General features: G+C 38.8%; 1 long non-coding RNA gene across 1 annotated transcript; it reads right to left on the bottom strand.

Moving 5' to 3' along the window:
- Positions 1–5,521: 5,521 nt before the first annotated feature.
- LOC139179343 (uncharacterized) lies at positions 5,522–22,738 on the bottom strand. The gene is made up of 4 exons (XR_011563718.1): positions 22,607–22,738; positions 22,122–22,182; positions 6,191–6,284; positions 5,522–5,805 (listed from the first exon to the last, which is right to left on the bottom strand). It is a non-coding gene; the product is annotated as an uncharacterized lncRNA (long non-coding RNA).
- Positions 22,739–24,263: the final 1,525 nt, after the last annotated feature.

Below are 24,263 nucleotides of genomic sequence, written 5' to 3'. Positions count from 1 at the left end.
GTCCTTAAAATATCGATGGGGCTTCCCAAGTGGCCTACGGGTAAAGAATCCAACTGTGAATGCAGAAGGTGCAAGTTTGACCCCTGGGTCAGGAAGATCCCCTGGAGAAAGAAATGACAACCCACTCCAGTACTCTTCCTGGGAAATCCCATGGACCACGGAGCCTGGTGGGCTACAATTCATGGGGTCACAAGAGTCGAACACGATTTAGCAAATAAGCAGCAATAACAACAAAAATGGTAATGTAGGCACTGTTCTCATTTTACAAATTATAAAACTGAAGCTTGGAGAGACTGATTAAATAAGAACTCACGTGTTCTTATTCCTAGTTAATGCCTTTGCATAACTTTAGTTCTCAAATTTCATATTTTCCTTGAAGCTTGGGTTTATCTGTTATTTGTACTTATCTGTCTGTTTGAAGTGATGGACCATAATACAAGTATATGGCTCTGAGGTCAATGGGAACAGTATCATTCATTCTCCATGCTAAACTAGCAAGATCACCCTCTAATTTTGTTTGTTCAATCACTCAGTCATGTCTGACTCTTTGCAATCCCATGGACTGCAGAACACAGGCTTACCTGTCCTTCACCACCTCCCAGAGCTTGCTCAAACTCATGTCCATTGAGCCAGTGATGTCATCCAACCATCTCGTCCTCTGTTGTCCCGTTCTCCTCCTTTCTTCAATCTTTCCCAGCATCCAGGTCTTTTCTAATGAGTTGGCTCTTCATGTCAGGTGGCCAAATTATTGGAATTTCAGCTTCAGCATCAGTCCTTCCAATGAATATTCAAGATTGATTTCTTTTAGGATTGACTGGTTTGGTCTCCTTACAGTCCAAGTGACTCTCAAGAGTCTTTGCCCTCTGGACTCCTTGTCATATGCTGATCAACCAGTATTAGTTGCTCCAGGAAACAGTATTTATAGCTCAATTTACACTATTAGAAAATAAAATGGCAATCAGGTCTTCAAAACACTGGCCTTTCAATATTCTGGTTTTCAAATATCAAAGACTATATCACATTCACAAATCATGTGGACAATTGAGAGAAATATGGATTTACCTCTTAGTCTTTCAAAATCGATTGTATACAATCACTACAAACATCCAATTTGTATCATTAGGAAATCTATGAATATTTTATCTGAGTCAAATACAATGTATTTCTTCTGTGGCACAAAGGAAGTGAATAATTGCATAATTGTCCATTGGAAACTCTGTTGCTGGAGCTGAGTGTTCAGGGTAATACTTATCACCTTGGACAGAGACTATGTGGTGTGCTGCGACCACTCCAGGGACTTCTGATGGCTATTTCTTGCTTTCAAGAGTAAAACGTATGGGACAGGCCAGGAAGAGTTCTCATTTTTCACATTTGTTTTCCTTTTGTCTTCATTCACTCTCCCTCCTTACTGTAGCCTCCTACTCTTTCATTAATATTGTGTTGAATTATTCTGACCCACAATTCTGGTCTGTTACTCGCATCCATAATGCTTTATAAAGAGGCTATAGCATAGCAAAAAGTGTCTAGCAGGGACTTCCCTGGTAGTCCAATGATTAAGATACCACACTCTCAATGCAGGGGTCATGGTTCAATCCCTGGTCAGGAACTAGATTCCACATGCTGCAACTAAAGATTTCACATGCCACAGTGAAGATCAAAGATGTCACGTGACACAGCTACCATCCAGCAGACAAATAAATAAATTAAAATGAATATAAAAAATTGTCTAGCATACCTTATGACTTGATGAAATAGAGGAATGTATACAAGGATGTGAACCCACTTCTGTCAATACTTTGTTGGAAATCTCTTCCATTTATATGACTGCTATGTCTCGATGAAGGTAGAACAAGAGGAGAGGGAAAGCAACTAGAATAAGTCATCATCAGATAAGGAAATGAAAGAGCACAATTTTAAGAAGCAATAAGGGACAGACACCAGAGGAATTTATGTTAGAGTCTTTGCAGAGTGTAATTAATACATTGCATATGAAATCAACCCATTGAGGGATGCAATGGAAGCAATTAGTGTGAAGTTTTAATAAAGGAGTTAGACATGTATTTAAAGGAAAGAGAATGCTATGATGTACAATTAATAACTCTGAAGCTTGGACGAAGCATATAGGACATGGGCTTTCTGGCTGCTTTTCTCTATTCCCCTATCAGCCAGTCAGCTAAGACTGTGCCTTACTGAATACTTCCTACAGCAGGCTCCCAGGAGTGTCTCGTCTGTGGAAATCAGGGAAATCTAAAAACAGCTCTGTTCTGTTTCAGAAAGATAAATGAACCTTCTATGGAAAGCAGAGGTGTGAAAGGCTTTAGACAAACTCATTACAAGCTCCAGCACACACTTAGTGAACGGAATTGTGACTTAGAACCTCATACTGCCCAGTGTCCCTAGGGGCCAGGAATAAAAGATAAAATACAAAGACAGTGCATTCAATTAAATATTGTAAATGAATGACAGCAGGGCTCATCCTGTACTGTCATTCTTACTCTAGCTCTCCGCAAAGAAAAATAGCAAAAAGCATAAATTGGGGTCATCAGCCATAAATATGTTTATGTGGTCTCCTACTTTTGGGCAAAGATCCTGTATCATCCCCACAACAATTTACCAATGAATAAATGATACATACAATCTGTGATTGGCAGTCAACTCTGGTTGACCCATGTAGTCAAACTTGCAGTTTCTCAAGGAAGAGTAGAGACCAATACTATATTTTATGTGTAAATGTCTCACTAGGTGAAGCATCTCTGCTTTGGGCTTATTTACATGAATTTTAAGTCATGTGTAGAGAAGGGTGGGCTTCCCTGGTAGCTTAGCTGGTAAAGAATCCTCCTGCATTGTGGGAGACCTGGGTTCGATCCCTCGGTTGGCAAGGTCCCCTGAAGGAAGGTATGGCAACCCACTCCAGTCTTCTTGCCTGGAGAATCCCCATGGACAGAGGAGACTGTGAGCTATAGTCCATGGGGTCACAAAGAGTCGGACACGACTGAGTGACTAAGCACAGCACACAGTACCCTCAGAAGAGCACTGAGAAATAGCTAAGAAAGTCATCAAAGGGATAGAGGAGAAATAAATTACCTAAAGAATCTCAACCTTCACCCCAACAGCATTCAGTGGTGGTGCTTTCTATCCCAAGAGTTATTATCAGCTTATTTTGGTAATTAAAGATTTCTGGTGGTTGGATTCCACGTTGACATGGTTTATCAATAACTGTAGGTAATATTAATTAAGGTCTACCACATTTATGGAGAAGGAAATGGCAACCCACTCCAGTATTCTTGCCTGGAGAATCCCATGGACAGAGGAAGCTGTAGGGCTATAGTCATGGGGTCGCAAGAGTCGGACACAACTTAGCGACTAAACCACCACCACCTCCACATTTACGGCTCTGTACTATTACTGCTCATTCATTATCTCACTTAATTGCCATAACACTTCAAGTAGATTATGTACTAATAACAGTATTTTATAGATGCCAAAACTGTTTAAAACAGCTATGGTAAGTGGCACAGCTGATGTTCTAACTCAGTTCATCCTGATCGCCTTAATTTACCTAGGTATTGTCTGACAGCAAGGTCTTACTGAGTCAAATTGTAAATTGAGAATCTAGGAGAAGCAGAAGTGGAAGAAGGGAATATGGTGGTTGAATGACAAGAAAGAATGGCAGCCGACAAGCCTGCCTCTTTGTTTCTTCATCCTTCTGTCCTCCCTCTCTCCTTTTCTTCCTTCCTTCCTTTCTCTTTCTTTCCACAATGGAGTGAGTACCCCATCTGTGTCTGCTTTGTTAAAGACAATGCAAAGTGATGTAAGTTACCATTTGACCAAATACACAGCCTTTTTCTTTGGAGTATAAGTTTATAATAATGCTAGTTGCATTTTCCATGAAACAAACAAAAAGTCCAATGTTCTTAGCTGGCACTAAAATGTGATGTGTTCCAAGGCAATTAGTAGTTCCTTCCCTTCTTCCTGTATCATTTTTCTACAAGTGTAATTTTAAGCTGTGTGTCACCTGAGAAAAGAGTATACCCTTAAACTGATTATATATGAGTTATGCCCCTTAGTTATACATAGGCAAAAATGCATTTTACTCATTTGTCAAGCCAAATACAATTATTCAGAACTGAAAAAAATGTTAAAAATGTTGAAAACCATTGTGTTTTATCAGAATGATGTTTTGTTGGATTAACAGAAGAGTGTGTGAATTCTTCCAGAAGATTATAAAATGAGATGCTTAGTTTTAACAGACTGAAGATTAACTGGTGCAGACTAAGGGGCACCTGTGTGAATATCCACCAAAGAAAGTTACATTTTAATTTTACGCATGCATTTTTTGATTTATTCATTCAACAATTGTTTACTGAATACTGATTGTGTTGATCACAGTGTTCCATGTTGGCAGTATAAGTGTTGAACAACAGGACATTATTTTGTCTTCGTTGAGGTTACATTCCAGTGAGGAAGGCAAACAGTGAATGAGTAAAATGATGAAAACAAATTCAGTGATATGAAATAAAGGAAGCAAAGGAGTAGGTGTGGATACAGGAGACAATTTTCTGGGAAAGTAAAACAATAACCTGAGACCTGAAAGGAGAAAGAAAAGTGTTAAATGGTGAGCTAGAGTGCTAGTTCCAACTTTATAGATAATGTCTACAAAGATCTTGGAGTCAGAAAAAGCTTTTTTCAAGTTTTTATTTTATATTGCAGTATAATTGATTAATAATGCTGTGTTAGTTTCAGATGTACAGCAAAGTGATTTGGTTATACATATACATGTATCTTATTTTTCAATTTTTTTTTCCATTTAGGTTAGTACATAAAATTGAGCAAAGTTCCTTGTGCTATATGGGTATGTCCTTCTTGATTATCCATTTTAAATATAGCAGTGTGTACATGTCAATCCAAAACTCCTTAACTATCTGTTCCCCTTCCCCTCTGGTAACCATAAGTTCAGAGAAACAGCTTTTTTCTATTCTAAGTATTAGATGCCTTTACAGCTGGGACATGGAGGTGAGAAAATTGTGAGGATATAATATTAGAGGGATAGACTGGAACATGAACATGACCTTGTGTGAGATCAGTATTATGACTGATTCATACATAGATTTCTTGGTTGGTGACTGAGAATGGACTCAGAATCAATGAAAATGCAAAGAAGCAATGAAGAATTTACTACAGAATTCATCTAAGATATGTTGGTGGCTTGGCCTAGAGGGATGATAAGGGTTAAGAAAAGTGAAAAGATCTGAAACAGATTTTGGTTTTGGAATCAAAAGATTGCTCTGATGAATTGGATATTATTTGAGGAACTGGTTGATGATAGATAGTGTTTCGAGAGTTTTTAAAAAAATCTGTGTTTTTGTTTTTTGTATAAAAATGCTATCCACAGTACTAGGAATTTAAGAGGTAAGAAAAGAGTTTGGGTTAAGAAACAAAGTGGTTTCTAAGAGAGCCTTAGTTTTCACTGGGACATCTGAGTCTGATTTCCTACAAAAAGATTCAGAGAGGAAATCAGCAGTAAGTCATGATCTTCTCAGTTTTTATTGATTTTAATATACAATTTGACTTTGATAAGATAACTCCAAGACCTGCCCAGTGATAGAGACTGCAGGCCAGTGAAACTTGAGACCAAGTATCCTGTAGGGAGATAGGAAAGCACAGAGGAAAATCCAAGACTAAAATACAGAAATAACCGTATGAGAAGAAACAAAGAGACTTCCATTCCCAGTAGGTGTCTGAGAGCTTTGTAAGTGAACAGACTTTGATAATAGATGAGAAGAAACAGGTAAAGCTGTTAAGTACCTAAAAGAAAACAGATAACGATTAAGAAAGGGGAGCACAGAAACAGAAATCTAGACAAATAATCTCCCTTAAGTCATGGAATTTAAAATGTTGCTGAGAACCAGTTTCTCTGTTGACTGGGAGAGGCTGGCTTAGTTTAGTCATCACTTGTCCTTCTATTAACAAAAAGGGTCATTTTTACTTCTGTATCTATTTATTCAATGACTATGAATCGATGGAGCCCCTTCTATGCTCTAGGCTGCTCTTAGAAGGAGTAAGTTTGGTATATACTTTGCTGTTAGGATGGAAGCAGACAAACAAATCAGTTTCTTACAAAGCAGCTCCTAGAGAGTGGCTCCTACAAAGCAGTGGCCCTAGAGAGCTACACTACTCGCCTGCTCCTCACCTCTCCTCTTTTCTGGTCGTTGTCTCTGAATTTCAGTTTTCAGTCACAGAAAGTGAAAAATCGGGCACTGTCCTTGTCCTCATGGAGCATTTATCTGAGGGCACAGAGAGAGCATGGATTAAGAAACACATCAATACTGTCCACTAAACACAAAATTAAAATCTCAAATACTGTGTGTACTGTTTTTGAAATTTAAAAGTTCATTCAAATGACATTTTTTCCCCTAGAGTTTTTATATCTCATTCTGTTGCCTGGCATATTATAAAGTTAAGGTTAATAGTTGCAGGTCTGTGAACCCAAGCATTTCAGAGTGTTTTTTTCCCACTCCTAATTAACCAGCTGTAGGAAAATACACTTCAATAAGACCTTGCTGTATTTTCACCATCACCATATTCTACTCTCTCATTACTGCAATAGCAGTGCCTGCATAGGCTGCAAACCTCAAATGTGTTGCCTTGACTCCCTGGGCCATGAAGGCTCAGCTTCTTGCTAACTCTTCCATGTGTATCATCAGTGTCATCTCAAGCTCTGTCATCCTCCCAGGGACCCACAGAGGGCAGAACTTGCCCGAGGACCACAGTCAAATTCTGGTTTCCAGTTCAAAAGTTGGGAGGCAGCAGGTGTGCCCTTCTGCTGAGCTGCAGAGAAACACACTGACTGCTGCCAAGAAATAAAGGCAAATCAGTCACAGAACTCTGCCAGGGAGAGAAACCTCATGAGGAGCAGGTGACAAAGGCGGGTGAAGAGCTGACACGTTCACTTCATGCTGCACTCTTGAGGAAGTACAGGGTTGGCTTGTATTCTTTGTTTGCAAGAAAGCAAACTTTGGACAGACAGAGCAAGCAGTCATCTGCTCAGGACAATTCCAAGACCACCAGGAAGCCACCTTATCCATACCTGCCCCAACACAATACCCCACAATAGCCCATCTTCTTAACTGCTCAGTGTCCCAGAACTTTGACCTTTATATAAAGACTAACTGATTCAGGAAAGAGAGGCCAGGGGTGCCTTCAATATTTTCCCTGACAGCTTTATTCCAATGTCTAAGCCCCAGCCTTCTTTTAGGTTGGAAAGTCAGCGGATTCCCTGTAGCACTCCAAATATATTTCTCTCTTTGGTCATGCTTCTTGTTGGCTCCTGGAAAAATAGTCCTTTGTGTCTGAAGTGGGAAAGGGATGCAACAAAACCTGAGGGAACTTGTTCCTCCATCAGGTAGGGGAGACGTTTGGGATGAGTTAGTGGTTTGGAATTGCACTGAAATAGAATTGTTCTGTTGAGCTTAAGGAACACTCGATTGCCATTAGTCCATAAATGCTTGAAGAGATTCTATGATGATGAAGAAGATCAATAGAATTCATTTGGTATATTCCAAGAAACAACTAGCCTGACCACAACTAAATCTCTTTTTTGTTTTATGTTCAACAATTTAAAAGCATATTCTTATTCAAAATGACTTTGTTATCACAATAGAGTAATTAAAGTTAATTATGAAATGCCATACCTTTTTAAATATCATAAAGCAATAGATTTGAAATTTTTAAAATCCCTAGGGTCCTAGATCTTTTGATAATTTCTGTCTCCCAAGATAATTTCTCCTTAAGGAGTTGCTATAAATTAATTTGTATGGAAAGGACCACTGGACATGTTCTTGGAAGAGCAAAAAGGCAAGTGATGGGAAGAGTGCATTACTCCTTGCAGTTGGAACGGGACAAATGGGAACATGGAATGAAGAGTGGTAGCAGGTATGTAAATGGAAAACAATTCCACTACAAGCAGCTTCCCTGTACCTGTTATTTGGCTCTTTTCTGCTCTTTTTTTGCTTTTATTTATTTATTGTTTCGAATGACTCTATTTAAAGAAGTCATGCATTGTCCTTGGATAATGAGTAGAAGGACTAGGAACTGAACTCTCAATTTGGATCTTTAGGAAGAAGTCAGATATTGATAAAGGAAGCTCTGCAACAGAAAGCCATCAGGGTTTTGGACAGGAGATGGCATGTGAATTGCCCAGTGGGGGTTTCCCAGAACCAGGGTTCAGCTTTAAAAGGACCTACCACTTTATTTAAGAAGCGGGCACAATTCTGCAATATACAGGATTGGGTTACTTCCTTCATTTAGCATGGGGAGCAGAGATACTAAGTAATTAGTTTGATCCAAGAAGTTAGAGATTTGTGATTAACATCACAAGTCTGAACTAGCCAGGCTGGAGCATTTCTGGAAATCTTTCTTTTGATTTTCCTGTCTGATGCACATTTATGGTTTGAACTGAGTTAAACTAGAACCACAGCTTTATGTGGTATTTCTTCATTTATACTTGTTTCTTAGACAGTAAAGGCTGTTATCCCAGGTGCTTACTTCACTCAGTCCTTACATGGTCTTTGAGGACTTTGGGCAAAATGGAAAAAAGGTAAATTTGTTTGCTTTTTATCCACAAGCACCCTCACTGGGATGGAGTAAAGTACCTTGAATAATAAAGCTATAGGAGAGATGAAAGCATTTAAACTTAGACAATTGTGTACCAGTCTGGTCCAAACCAGTAGCTTGGTTTTCTTACATATAGTTGGATGTAGGATGCAACCATTATAAAATCTGTCCTCAAAGGACATTTAAGGTTAAATGGATTTCTGTGATATGCATACAAATAAAAGAATTAATTGCAGTGCTTTGTTCTTCTATTTTGATTGGAAGGGATGCACGTGCATGCAAATTAAGACACACACCATAGTTATGTGCCATATTAAAGCAGAGGATTTCACTGATCAGTTTGTTCACCTTACATTTAGAATAGAAGCAAAAATAAGTGTTCCCTCCCCCTTTTTTCTAGAATTCTTATTATCCATATATCTAGTCTACAGCCTATTCCCTCAGGAGCTTGTTTGCTAGTCAGTTGTCATAATTGAAAGCATGATCAAACTTATTGTAAACCAAAATCTTATAGAAGAACAATGCAGAGCATTCCTTTTTTATGTGGGCACCTGAGGTCTTAACAATTCTAGAGTCAAAGGTAAAAATCTCTGTTCAGTACAAAGAAAAGAATGCTGTCTTGGGAACCAGGAAATAGACTCCATTTTTCCACTTCACAGTCTGCCTCTGGCCAGATCCATGAACTCTGGCAAGCATTCCAGTTGAAGAAAGAGAAACTGAAGTATAAAATCTCTCAGATTTCTTTCAGGTATGGTGTTCCATCTACACGTATTTCTGAAATTATAAACATCCTGGACATCATGATAGGACAGTAAAGCTGATAATTTTCACTGATATTCCCCTCATATAACCCTACATAAAAAATTATAAAGCCTTTAATTCTGCTGTATATGCTTTATTCTCTGTCTTCTGCATGCGTGTGTGCTAAGTCGGTTCAGTTTTGTCCGACTCTTTGCAACCCCATGGACTGTAGCCCAGCAGGCTCATCTGTCCCTGAGGATTCTCCAGGTAAGAATACCAGAATGGGTTGCCATGCCCTCCTCCAGGGGACCTTCCCAACCCAGAGATCAAACCTATGTCTTTTATATCTCCTGCACTGGCAAGATGGCTTCTTTACCACTAGCACCACCTGGGAAGTTCTCTATCTTTTATGTATATATATATATATATATATATATATATATATATATATATACACACACACACACACACATACACATACACATATATATGTATATATTATTTATAGTTTTATAAATATATAATGATATATATTATATATAATTATATAAATTTATATATAATATATATATTTATCAGGAGAAAGCTTATATATATCTTTTCTTTATATATCTATAATTTCTCCTGATATTTCCAATAAATAGAGAGATGGCCTTCAATATTCTAGTCACAAACACTGCTAAGTCACTTCAGTCATGTCCGACTCTGTGTGACCCCATAGACTGCAGCCCACCAGGCTCCCCTGTCCCTGGGACTCTCCAGGCAAGAACACAAATGCTTAGATGCCAAATAAAGCCAGGTGTTCAGTAAATGCAGATTAGTCAGTGTGTTGTGTGGAGATATGTATGCCTCTCCCTCTGAATGAGCTCAGTCTGAGAAACTCATTTAGCCTTTACCTTCAAGTTTCATGAACCTATGGTGACACTTTCCTTTTCCTTTCCACTGAATGGTTTGTAATAACAATAAAGCAAAAGAAAACATTGAAATTGACCAAGATTAACTTAGTTTTACTCTCCTTGGTAAGAATCTAGCATGACAGTTTTTACTTTATACAGCTGCAGCTTCACTATAATAGAGAGACAGCCCATGTCATCAGTTGTTCCTTTTGTGGCAACTGAGTTGTAATGGAAGCTGAACACATATACTCAGGAATATAAACTGAGAACTAGCTATTGTGTTTCACCTGGCAGAGCTTGGACTGGAAAATTTTAAACCAAAGCCAAATTCCTATTTTATAGTCAAAACACTCCACATTTTATCTCTACTCCAATATATACAGCAGTTTCTCTGATTTCCCTTATCTCATCTTTATTGATGAGGTTAAAAATATGTTTTTACTGTAATCCCCAGATCTATATGGTCTCTCAGTGTTAGAAATAAGGGCAAACATAGTAAGCATATATGAACATTACACATGCTACTTAATTAGCTAAACAAGAAACAAAAAAAAAACCCAACTGTCTTTGTCAACCTTATAAAAATGTTTGATACATAAAATTCAGAATAATGAGAATTTATATTCCTTCTCAAAATGGATTGTTTAGGTGATGCTCAGACACCAACAAAATGGCTCTCGTATAGCATAAAGTTCTAAAGGGAATAGTTTTGTACTTGTTTTCCAGATAGGGACTTCTGGATATTTATATACAAATACCGTATTTGACTGAAATTATGATCTCAATTATATGAGAAGTTGTTTTTGCTTACTTGATATTAAATCATCACTCACAGGCCTTCTCACTTACAAACTGATTATTTTGACTTCATAAATATGTAGAGATACTCTAAGAATGTTTGATAATTTAAAACTTCTGTGGTAGTTCAGCTAAGTGACAACCAAAAATTACAGAGAATTATTCTATACAAAAATAATCTCATCCATGAAGATATAAGAAAACTTCCCTTTGAGGTAATTTTCAATCAAATTCAAATAATCAAATCATTTGGAAGTACAGTTTCAAAGATATATAAGCCCTTTCTTAACCTAAGAAACTTATCTAGTATTCATGTAAATGTGTATGGACAGCATATGACAGAGATAACAGTGAATTTGAGAATTTTTAGTTGGGAAATTGGAAGACTCGTTCAAAACCAGAGAATAAATTCCACCAATTAGTTAAAGAAAGGGATAAGCATCCAGCAAACCATCCTAATAATACAGACACTTCATAGTAAAGAGACAGGAGAGAAAATTCTACCTTGGATTTCTGAACCCCCAAGTCTCAAATGTGAAATATGCCAACCATCTTTCGTTTTCATTATTATCATTATCACAAATGCAATGGTGTTTAAATATGAAGATGAAAACTGAATTGGATGTCCAAAATGTTATAAATGAACATGAGATCTGCCATCCCAGAAGAGAGGAATGATCTATATTGTTATTATCCTGAAGAAGAAGGCGATTTATATAGCACTGACAGTGCACTCAGCTCTGTACTGTGGGCGGGTAATACCTGTTTCGGTTCAGTGGGCTTCCTGTCTAAATAAAGCTGAAAGCAAAAAAGGACAAAGACAAAAACTAAATTCATCATCAGAGTTACAGATCTGATCTCATCCATTCCACTAATCCAACTCTATATGTCTTTGCCCACAGGTGTCACCAAGAAAGCTTTATAGAGAAAATGGGTATCATCTACCCTTCCTATGCCAGTCCAAAATATTCCCAGATTTAGCACTTCCTTTCCACATTTCTTGGTATCTCATCCCAATAACTGGGGCTCCTCTGTTCTTTTCTCTTCTCAATCTCATATGTCACCAAGTTCTGAAGATTACTCCCAAATATATGATCATGTCTTTTCTAATTGGCACATGTTCCTTTGGGGCTCACAGCGATAGGGGAGTAGAATGAGCAGCCCTCCTTAATGGCGGAAGGTTGACACAGTCAAACAAGCCAGATGAAATCACATGATCAATGAATGACAGATGTTCCATCCCCATCAGTGTGGCATTCAGGAACCACTCTTCTTCACTATCCCCCATGAAGTTTCTCTGTAGATTCTGAAATCTTTAAGCATGTAGAGAAGGTAATGAAGAGCTCCTCTCTGAGGAGGGCATTGCTATTCATTCAACAAATCCTTTCAATAAATATTTACTGATCTCTGAATTGACCCTCTGGGGATGACAAAGCATTTTATCAATGGAGTTAAGTATGTAGCAGGGCATTTTGGAATGAAGGATCAAAATGAACACAATCATTGAAACAGTGAGTGATTGAAAGTTGCTCAGTTGTGTCCCACTCTTTGTGACCCCATGGACTAAACAGTCCACAGAATTCTCCAGGCCAGAATACTGGAGTGAATAGCCATTTCCTTCTCCAGGGGATCTTCTCACCCCAGGGATCGAACCCAGGTCTCCCACATTGCAGACAGTCTTTACCAGCTGAACCACCAGGGAAGCCCAAGAACACTGGAGTGGGTAGACTATCCCTTCTCCAGCAGATCTTCCTGACCCAGGAATCAACCCAGGGTCCCCTGCATTGCAGGCAGATTCTTTATCAGCTGAGCTACCAGGGGAACCTTAGGCATTAAGGCATGGAGATGCATATTAGAAGGAAAACTGATCAACACATTTGATTCTTAATAGAACGTGCAGTTGCTATCTGGATTCTAGCTAACTCTTGAGTTTTTACATGGCCATTTAAATGTTATGTGTGTGTGCATTCATATGGTTACCAGTAAACACGCTCTGGTTAGAAAAATTGATTGTCCTGGTAAATTATTTTTTAGGTTTGCTTCTTTATTTCCTGATGGACAACTCGGTCTACAAATGGGAGTCCATGAAAAAGGGTAGTTAGGGTAGAGAGAGCATGAGAAGTCAGATGATAGAAGTAAAATATATATATATATATATATATATATATATATAGCTGGGAAAGTAGAGAAACAGAATGGATAACACAAGGACAGAAAAACAGATGCAATTATCCAAAGAGTATTTAATGAAGGATCCTTTTAGTCACTGACTTTGCTTGGCTTCCTTTCAGTTACTGGATTTTGGGTCAACAGAAATTCCTTCAGGGCCAGAGGCCTTCTCTTACCTTCCTCTCTAAAGCAGTCACAATGTCACTGACTCGGGCACACATGCATGAAGAAATTCAACCACAAAGCAAGGACCAGAAGGCCCATGCTCCTGCTCTTCTTTTGTAAACTGTCTTCCTACGTTTGAAACCAGACTTCACATTTCAGTGGCACTGTCCTAAAAGCAGGCTAGGAAGCTGGGTTCTTATTATTTCCACTTTTCTTCTTCTTCTTCTCTACGTACTCCTGTATTAATTCCAAGCCTGCAACCCAAGTGTCTACTCTGATTCTAAAGTTGCCTGAGCATTAATCTAGCATGGCATCTCTCATAGAGGTAGATGTACAACAGCCATGATGCATATTAGATATTTATTAAATGTTAGATAAGTATATGAGCATGACAAAGAAGAGAGAACTCACGAGCTACAGTCTGATGGGCAATCCAAAGATAAAGAGTAAAGGAAATAGGTAGAGGCCATTTTATCATAACTGATTAGTCAAAATAAAGGAGTTGGTGAAATTTATCTTTCACCCCTTATCTAATTTTTCTAGTGACTTTTATCTCCTCTTAATTACAACTTCCAAATGTCAAGTGCTCTCAGGCCACCAGCAACACTGATCAGAAAAACCAGCTTAAAAGAATACATTTCAGTTGTCTAATGAAAAGAAGGTATGCCTTTGTTTATTGTTTATTCATTTGACATGAGAAATTTCCTACTGAACAGTTGGTATCTGCATATATGTGGAGTTCAGTCTAGGAAGCCAAGATTGAAATTCTGACTGTTAGAGTCTAGTCATGTAACCTATATGGCATACAATTTCACCTTCTTATTATGGTGATAATAATAGCTATTTAATGGAGCTATTTTTATTAAATGACCTAATTGCATAAAAGCACAAAGAATCATGTCGGGCACAAAGGAGTCTATTAAAAATATTAACAAAAACATCAATGTAGTTTCCCTCAATAAATGTTAATTCTTATCCTATGTGTTTTTTTTTTTTTTTTCCTTTTCTTTTTACTGCTATCTTTTTATTGTTCTCTTTCTCCTCCTTTAAAATTGGGAGTTCCCATCATAGTTAGTGGAGAAGGCAATGGCACCCCACTCTAGTACTTTTGCCTAGAAAATGCCATGGACGGAGGAGCCTGGTAGGCTGCAGTCCATGGGGTCGCTAAGAGTCGGACACGACTGAGTGACTTCACTTTCACTTTTCACTTTCATGCATTGGAGAAGGAAATGGCAACCCACTCCAGTGTTCTTGCCTGGAGAATCCCAGGGATGGGATGCCGGGTTGGCTGCCGTCTATGGGGTTGCACAGAGTCGGACAGGACTGAAGCGACACAGCAGCAGCAGCAGCAGCAGCAGCAGCATCATGGTTAGTAAAGTGTCTTTTGCTGTGAGTTCTCAGAATATATTTAAATGAAATTGAATGTTTAAGGGAGTCAATGAATGAGTGAGGAAGTAAATTAATGCCGAATTGCAATGTCTTATCTTTTTTCCCCTTCTATTTGGGAATCTGTAATCAACTTGTGAAGTATCACCAGTCTAACACATCCATCCAGGACCAAAAACTTTCCTGTCATTTTTTAAATGAATTATTCTGTTTTGAAAGTAATATATTGCTTTTAATTCCACATTTTGTTACATCACAGATAATGCATTGCTCAATTCTCTATAGTCTGTAAAAAAGTGAATAGGTGATCCTGGTTCTGCTTTTTCAGGGCTATGAAATTTCACCATTGAAGAACAGTTAGATTTTTTAATCAAATAGCTTCTTTGGTCACACAGATAGAAGGCCACTGAAAACTAAAAGACAGTGTGGGCAATAAGTATTTAAACAAAGCTAACTACACAATGACTGCTGTCAGTGGAATTCAATAAGCTTTGATGGTTAATATTAATTCAAATAGCATGCCTTTGTGAACAGGTAAGGGGCCCAAAAACCTTAAATGTTGAAAAGAACTATAGATCTTCAAAGTCAGACACACAAATGGAAAAAAAAAATTAAACAAAATTAAAAATAGTAGTGTGCAATGGAGACTTGAATAATGTAAAAGCCTTGGTTTGAAGCGAGGGAGTTGGAAGAAGCACTTGCAAATCATTTTATTTGTAGAAAACTCCCATGGAGAGTGTATTTTCTACTAACTTAATGAGCAATGGGTTGGCAGCTTCAGTTATTTTTTAAAAGAGCCTACAAGATCATCATCATCATAGGGTCAGATGTTAAAGACAAAGATAGATTTTAAATTATGAGAGACAAAAATCCAGGCAATCCTACAGAACTCCTTTAGGGGAGAATTTCTGAAGAAGGCAAAGGGTTGGTACTGAATTAAGAATTTAAACTGAATGGAATAATCATATGGCTGCTTTACCTCAAAGGAAAGGGTCGAAACACAGTACACTGGACTGTGGCATTTCAAGTATCTTAGTTTAACACGTTGCTTGTTAGTCTTTCTAAAAGGGTGAAGGAGAGTGATAAAAGCAACTCCAGCAATAGAAGCAACACCAGGACAATAATTAGAAAACAATGCAAATTTCTTATTATACTCATTTCAGCTATCCCAGGAGAGTAAAGGGTCTGTACCATGGGGAATGAATTGGGATTCATAAACATTTTCTGATGAATATCATTATTTAATAAGAATATTTAAAATAGCATGTCATGTATTTTTCCTTATGAATTGAAGTTTAATTGGTTTCAAGTGAATCCTGAGAGAATTTCCAAAGAGGAAAAGAAAAGTACATACACAAATACACATATTTACAGCTACAGGTGGATCATTCTCAAATGATTCTACCTTCATATGCCCAAGGACAGCTCTGTTTTCTGATAAGGAATCCCTGGGACAATCCTTCCTGAAACATATACCCTTTTGAGAAGCTACTATTTTGTGAAATGATTTTTTCCTTTGAAATCATACTATCTCCCAGATTAAAACCTAAACAAATTATCTAAATAAAATTACCTAAATTATATTTAGGTATTCCTGGAGTTCCAGCAAAGGGACTGGAATTGCCAGGTTTGAAGGTCAGTGGGAATTGATTACAGAACTTCCACAGAACTGGGGGAAACAGAGACTCTTAGAGGGTACAAACAAAACCTTGTGCACAACAGGACCCAGGAGAAAGGAGCAGTGACCCCTAAAAGACTGCCTGGGTGTGGTTGGGAGTCTCCTGCAGAGACATGATTGGACAGTGGCCTGCCACAGGGTCCAGGAAACTGCCAAAAGCACTCCTGGAAGGCTGGCATATTTGCATATGTCCTCTTGGAGCAGGTCACCATTAGCCCTACTATAGATCCTGCAGCCCTAACATAGAGACTACAGCAGAGAGAACTGGGCCACCTCAGGCCAATCTACAGGGAGGGAGCACAGCCCCACCATTAGCAGAAAATTGGATGAAAGATTTACTGAGCATGACCCTGCCCACCGGAGAAAGACACAGTTTTCCCCATAGCAAGTCCCTCATAGCAGGAAGCTTGCACAAGCCTCTTATCCTCATCCATCAGAGGACAGACATAAGAAGCAAGAACTTCAATTGCATGGCCTCCATAATGGAAACCACAATCAGAGAAAACTAAACAAAATGATCACATGGATCACAGCTTTGTGTAACTCAATGAAATTATAAGCCATGCCCTGCAGGGCCACCCAAGATGCATAAGACATGGTGGAAAATTCTGACAAAACATGGTCCACTGGACAAGGGAATGGCAAACCACTTCAGCAGTTTTGTCTTGAGAATCCCATGAACAGTATGAAAAGGCAAAAAATATATGAAATAGGAAGATGAGTCCCCCAGGTCGGTAGGTGTCCAATATGCTACTGGGGAAGAGCAGAAACATACCTCAAAAAAAAAAAAAAAATGAAGAGGTTAAGCCAAAGTATAATATGCTCAGTAGTGCATGTGTCTGGTGGTGAAAGCAGAGTCCAATGCTATAAAGAGCAATATTGCATAGGAACCTCTCGAATGTTAGGTCCATGAATCAAGGTAAATTGCAAGTGGTCAAATAGATGGCAAGAGTGAACACTGACATAGGAATCAATGAACTAAAATGGGGAGGAACAGGCAAACTTAATTCACATGACCATTATATCTACAACTATGGGCAAAATCCCTTAGAAGAAATGGAGTAGCCTTAATAATTGACACGGAAATTTCTTCAAGAGATGGGAATACTAGACCATCTTATCTGCCTCCTGAGAAATCTGTATGCAGGTCAAGAAGCAGTTAGAACTGGACATGGAACAACAGACTAGTTCCAAATTGGGAAAGGAGTAGGTCAAGGCTATATATTGTCACCCTGCTTATTTAATTATTTAATTTATATGCTGAGTATATCATGTAAAATGCTGGGCTGGATGAAGCTCAAGCTGGAATCAAGATTGCTGGGATAAATATCAATAATCTCAGATATGCAGATGGCACCACCCTTATGGCAGAAAGTGAAGAACTAAAGAGCCTCTTGGTGAAAGTGAAAGAGGAGAGTGAAAAAGTTGACTTATAGCTCAACATTCAAAAAACTAAGATCATGGCAACTGATCCCATCACTTTATGGAAAATAGATGGGGAAACAATGGAAATAGTGACAGACATTATTTTTAGGGGGCTCCAAAATCACTGCAGATGGTGATTGCAGCTACGAAATTAAAAGATACTAGCTCCTTGGAAGAAAAGTTATAACCAACCTAGACAGCATATTAAAAAGCAGAGACATTACTTTGCTGACAAAGGTCCATCTAGTGAAAGCTATGGTTTTTTTCAGTGGTCATGTGTGGATGTGAGAGTTGGGCTATAAAGAAAGCTGAGCACCAAAGAATTGATGCTTTTGAACTGTGGTGTTGGAGAAGACTCTTGAGAGACCCTTGGACTGCAAGAAGATCCAACCAGTCCATCCTAAAGGAAATCATTTCTGAATATTCACTGGAAGGACTGCTGTTGAAGCTGAACTCTAATACTTTGACCACCTGATGTGAAAAGCAGACTGATTGGAAAAGATCCTGATGGTGGGAAAGACTGAAGGAAGGAAGAGAAGAGGACGGCAGAGGATGAGATGGTTGGATGGCATCACTGACTCAATGGTCATGAATTTGAGCAAACTCCAGGAATTGGTGATGGACAGGGAAGCCTGGCATGCTGCAGTCCATGGGTTCACAAGAGTTAGACATGACTGAGCAGCTGAACTGAACCAAATAGTTGACTAGAGTCTGAAATGCAACACTTGGGTGCAAATCTCAGAAATGACAAAATTATCTTGGTTTGTTTCCAAGGCAAACCATTTGATATCACAGTGATTCAAGTCTACGCCCCAAACACTAATGCCAAAAAAGATGAAGCCGAATGGTTCTATGAAGACCTACAAGACCTTCAAGAGCTAACACCAAAAAAGATGTCCTTTTCATCATAGGGGACTGGAATGCAAAAGTAGGAAGTCAAGCGATACTTTGAGTAGCAGGCCTTGGAAGAACAAAATGAAGCAAGGCAAGGGTTAACAGAATTTTTCTAAGAGAACACACCGGTCATAACAAACACTCTCTTCCAATAACACGAGATGACTCTACATATGGACATCACCAGATGGTCAATACTGAAATCAGATTGATTATATTCTTTGCAGCTGAATATGGAAAAACACTATACAGTTAACAAAACAAGTCCTTGAATTGACTGTGGCTCAGATCATGAGCTCCTTATGACAAAATTCAGACTTAAATTGAAGAAAGTAGGGAAAACCAGTAGGCCATTTAAAGTGAAATGAAGTGAAAGTCACTCAGTCATGTCAGACTCTTCGCAACCCCATTGACTATAGACTGCCAGATTCCTCTGTCCATGGAATTCTCCAGGCCAGAATACTGGCATGGTTAGCCATTCCTTTCTCCAGGGGATCTTCCCAAACCAGGGATCAAACCAAGGTGTCCTGCACTTCAGACGGATTCTTTGCCATCTGAGCCACCAGGGAAGCAAAAGAATACTGGAGTGGGTAGCCTAACCCTTCTCCAGCGGATCTTCCTGACTCAGGAATCAAACTGGGGTCTCCTAGGTGGTAGGCAAATTCTTTACCAGAGCTACCCAGGGTAGTCAAAAGGCCATTCAGGTATGACCTAAATAAAATCCCTTATGATTATTCAGTGGAAGTGACAAATAGATTCGAGGGATTAGATCTGATAGAGTACTTGAGAACTATGGACGGTGGTTCATAACAGTGTATGGAAGGCAGTGAACAAAACCATCTGAAAGAAAAATAAATGCAGATAGAAAATGGTTGTCTGGGGAGGCCTTACTTAGGAGGCCTTACTTAATTGAGAAAAGAAGAGAAGAAAAAAAGGTGAAGAAGAAAGGGTAAGATATAACCAACTGCAGGCAGAGTTCCAAAGAATAGCAAGAAGAGATAAGAAAGCCTTAAGTGAACAATTCAAAGAAAAAGAGGAAAGCAATAGAATGAGAAAGACTAGAGATCTCTTCAAGAAAATTGGAGATATGAAGTGAATATGTCATGCAAAGATGAGTACACTAAAGGACAGAAAAAGGTAAGGATCTAACAGATGTGGAAGATATTAAGAAGAGGTGGCAAGAACACATGGAAGAAGTGTACAAAAAAGGTCTTAATGGCTCTGATGACCATAATGGTGTGGCCACTAACCTAGAGCCAGACATCCTGGGTAGTGATGTCAAGTGGCCTTTAGGAAGCATTACTAAGAACAAAGATATTGGAGGTGATGGAATTCCAGCTGAGCTCTTTCAAATCCTAAAAGATGATGCTGTTACAGTGTTGCACTCAATATCTCAGAAAATCTGGAAAGCTCAGCAGTGGCCAGAGGACTGGAAAACGTCAGTTTTCAATCCAATCCCAAAGAAGAGTGATGTCAAAGAAAGTTCAAACTACTATACAATTGTGCTCATTTCACCTGCTAGCAAGGTAATGCTCAAAATTCTTTAAACTAGGCTTCAACAGTATGTGAACTGAGAACTTCCAAATATACAAGCTGAAGAACCAGAGACCAAATTGCCAGTATCCATTGGATCATAGAGAAAGCAAGGAAATTTCAGAAAAACATCTACTTCTTCTGTGGCTATGCTAAAGCCTTTGACTGTGTGGAGCACAACAAACTGTGGAAAATTCTTAAAGAGATAAGAATAGCAGACCACCTTACCTGACTCCTGAGAAACACGTATGTAGGTCAAAAAGAAACAGAACCAGACATGGAACAATGCACTGGTTTAAATTTGAAAAGGAGTATGTCAAGGCTATATATTATCACTCTGCTTATTTCAGTTATATGCAGCATACACCATGTAAAATGCCAGGCTGGATGAAGGACAATCTGGAATCAAGATTGCAGGGAGAAGTATCAACAACCTCAAATATGCAGATGATACCACTCTAATGGCAGATAGTAAAGAGGAACGAAAGAGCTTTTTGATAAAGGTGAAAAAGAGGAGTGAAAAGCTGGTTTAAAACTTAGCATTTGAAAAACTAAGATCATGGCATCTAGTCTCATTACTTCACGGCAAATAGATGGAGAGAATATGGAAACAGTGACAGACTTTATTTTCTTGGGCTCCAAAGTCACTGTGGACAGTGGCTGCAGCCATGAATTTAAAAGACAGTTGCTTCTTGGAAGTAAATCTATGACAGATCTAGACAGTGTATTAAAAACCAGAGACCTCACTTTAAGACAAAGTCCGTCTAGTCGAAGCTATGGTTTTTCCAGTTGTCATTGTGGGTGTGAGAGCTGGACCATAAAGAAGTGATCTATTCAAACTATGGTGCTGGAGAAGACTCTTGAGAGTCCTTTGGACTGCAAGGAGTCCGTGAATAATCATTGGAAAGACTGATGCTGAAGCTGTAACTCCAATATTTTGGCCACCTGATATGAAGAGCAGACTCATTGGAAAACATCCTGATATTGGGAAAGTTTGAAGGCAGGAGAAGGGAATGACAGAGGATGAGATGATTGGATAGTATCACTGATTCAATGGACATGAGTTTGAGAAAGCTCCAGGAGATAGTGAAGGACAAGGAAGCCTGAAGGGCTGCAGTACTTGGGGTCACAAAGAGTCAGACATGCTTAGCAACTGAACAACAACAAATACTTAGATATTAAGCTGGTTCATCAATTCCACCTAATATGAAATTTGAGCTTATATACCAATGACATATGTTAAAAATGAGAGCCATGGGGTTTTTCAATGATCAATGAGTTTCATTTTTCTATTTTTGATCCAAGGAAGCATGGACCATATCTGATTTGCTTAGGCAGATCAATATCAGACACTTCATCATCCCTGATGAAATAAAATATTAGATTTTTACTTTCTTCAAAGCTGCTGAGTGAATCAGATTATGCCTAGCTGGGCCCATAAAGGTTAAAACTCTAATGATCTTTGTTAAATTAGCACTAGGCCTGAGATACCACTCGGACACCATAGAGTACACTAAAGTCAGTGGTCTCTCCTCTGGCCTGATGAACAGATATACCCCTCCCAGGGCCTGTGGCTCTCTCTCAGGTAACATTGGCTAGCCCACTTTGCCTGTTGGCCTGCCCCTTTTCAAGCCTGACTTATAGAACTTTCAAAATCCCAACAACTTCTTAGAGAGAGTTTACTTGAGTTCATGTCTTTGTGTAAATGTGTAAATGTCCCCTGATCAAGAGGAGGAAAGAACCCAGCCTATGTTTATGTCAGAAACCAGAAAGGATTAGTGTCCTTGCCCATTTTTGTCACTCAGTTATCCTAAAGCGCTCACCTTAACAGATTGACTGATGCTCTCTCTCTTCCATTCTTCCCAAGTCTTCTGTTTGGATGCACTGATAGGATTCATAGTTGGATAGAAACATAAAAAATGGCTATGTGAATGGGTTACCAAGGACATGAGAAATGCAAACTAACACACTAGACACCTCAGAGTCTCTGGGAAATCACGATGGCTAACTTGAGACATTTGGGAAAAAAAAAAAAAAAAAAAACACAAGACTTAAAATCTGAACTCCAGACAAGTTGGATAAAGTCCCACAAGCATATGAGTACTATTAATGCCTGAGATATTTTTTAAAATAAAGTTATGGGTATCATTCATTTGATAAATGGAAATTAGGAAACATTAAGAAAATAGCCAAGAGTTATGCAATCCTAGATCTGCTCACTCATATACACATTGATGATGACAGATGACACTCAAGTGTGCCTGTATTATAGAAATGTATTTAAAGACAAACGATGTGCAATTCTCACCCATGAAATGCTAATGTCAATCACAGCTCAAGGATAACAAGAGCTGTAAGGGAGGTCCTCACACCATTCCAGTGCAAAAGGAAGACAATCTTCTTGTCATAGAGAAGCAGGCAACTTCAGAAAGGAAGCACATCAAAGCTGGCATTTCCCAGATTAAAAAAATAAAAAAGAATAAAGATGGAAACAGCATTATAGCAAAGGCTCAGTCTCCAAATATGCATAGGAGAATCACATCTGTGTATTCTATCCATATTCTCTGCAATTGGATGCTGACCATAGAAGTCCTGCAACCTAGATGCTGACCACAGATTTCTGATATAGGTAAGAGGGTTTCTCAGTTGTTTTGGTCCAGCCTCAGTTTTCAGAAGGTCCTGTGAAGCAGCTTTGAGGGTGGGACTTTTTTAGCCTACCTGCCTCACCTCCCTGGCATCCAGATCCTTATGAATGAGGGGAGTTTTGCATGATGCTGCCCCTCTTTTCCTCACCCTTTTCTCAACAGTAGCCTATCTGTCACAAGAGCAGATTTGGTCCAAGGATGCATCTCACCCCTGTCTCTGTGATGCAGTTTTCTATGACTATCCCCAGTTGGCGCTTTTGTTGTCCATGGGCCCCATCAAAGTGGCTTTTTTGTCTCTCACTTACAGATGTAAATCTTTTACTTTGTGAGTGAGAAGGGTTGGGAAGCCCACAGGTGTTTCAGGCATGTCCCTACCCCGTAGTCCCCATCAGCTGCTGCATTATCAGTGGACTTAGTCTCTGACTCTGCCGCAGACTTGCTCCTCACCACATGGTGGGAAAGACCTTTCACATGAATACTGCTTTTCCTTTGGCCAGGTGTCCCCAGCAATACTTGGCAATGTCTTACTAGCCCACACTTGGACATTGAGAGCTCTTTAAAATTTTAGCTCATCCTCACCTGCTTGTTTTGCAGCGAAGAAGTCCTTTCTATGTTCTGCCATAGCTGAGACAGATCACATGTTTCAGCTTACCTTGGAAAGACTTGGAATGAGAAAGAATCCACTTGGTGGTTTATGGTTTGGGGCTGCCTTGCTACCTCAGTGGTCTCATGGGCTCAAGAAAAATACAATTTTGTAGATAATCTGGGTCTTATTCATTTTTAAGGTGGAAGTGATTTTCTTTGAAGCTTCCTGTAACCCAAGGCAGAAGCAGAAACCCCCTTCAAAATATTGAAAGCAGAAAATTTATAGAACTAAAAGGAGAAATAGACAAATAGCTCACAGGCATAGAGGTTTTACCAAATGTCTCTCTCTCTCTCTCTCTCAATGATGGACAGAACAAGCAGATTTTCTATACCTTATCCACATCCATATCTTAATCTTCCACAGATAAGCAATTATCCTTAATAAGTAACTGAGCAAATAATTAAGAAAGAACATATTTTTAAAATAGCACTTGGACCCAAATAATTAAATTCCTAGAAAAAAAAATTACTGAGAAAATGAAAGAAGAACTCAAATAAAAATAAAAAGCTGTCAATCAAGGAATATCTCAGTCCTTCCCATTTTTCAGCTATAAAACTTCCCTACTTCTCTGCCTGCTTTTGAGTCTCCACCAAATACAAGTGAGGTCAATAACTCCTATTTTATAGAAACCTCTGAATAGGCTTTGCTTGTTTATTTCCACAAATACCGTAGGA

The sequence above is a fragment of the Bos indicus genome, chromosome 24, assembly GCF_029378745.1.
Source record: "Bos indicus isolate NIAB-ARS_2022 breed Sahiwal x Tharparkar chromosome 24, NIAB-ARS_B.indTharparkar_mat_pri_1.0, whole genome shotgun sequence".
Classification (NCBI taxonomy): Eukaryota; Metazoa; Chordata; class Mammalia; order Artiodactyla; family Bovidae; genus Bos; species Bos indicus.
The sequence above is the reverse complement of the archived record's forward strand: the minus strand, read 5'-3'. Positions and strand labels throughout refer to the sequence as shown.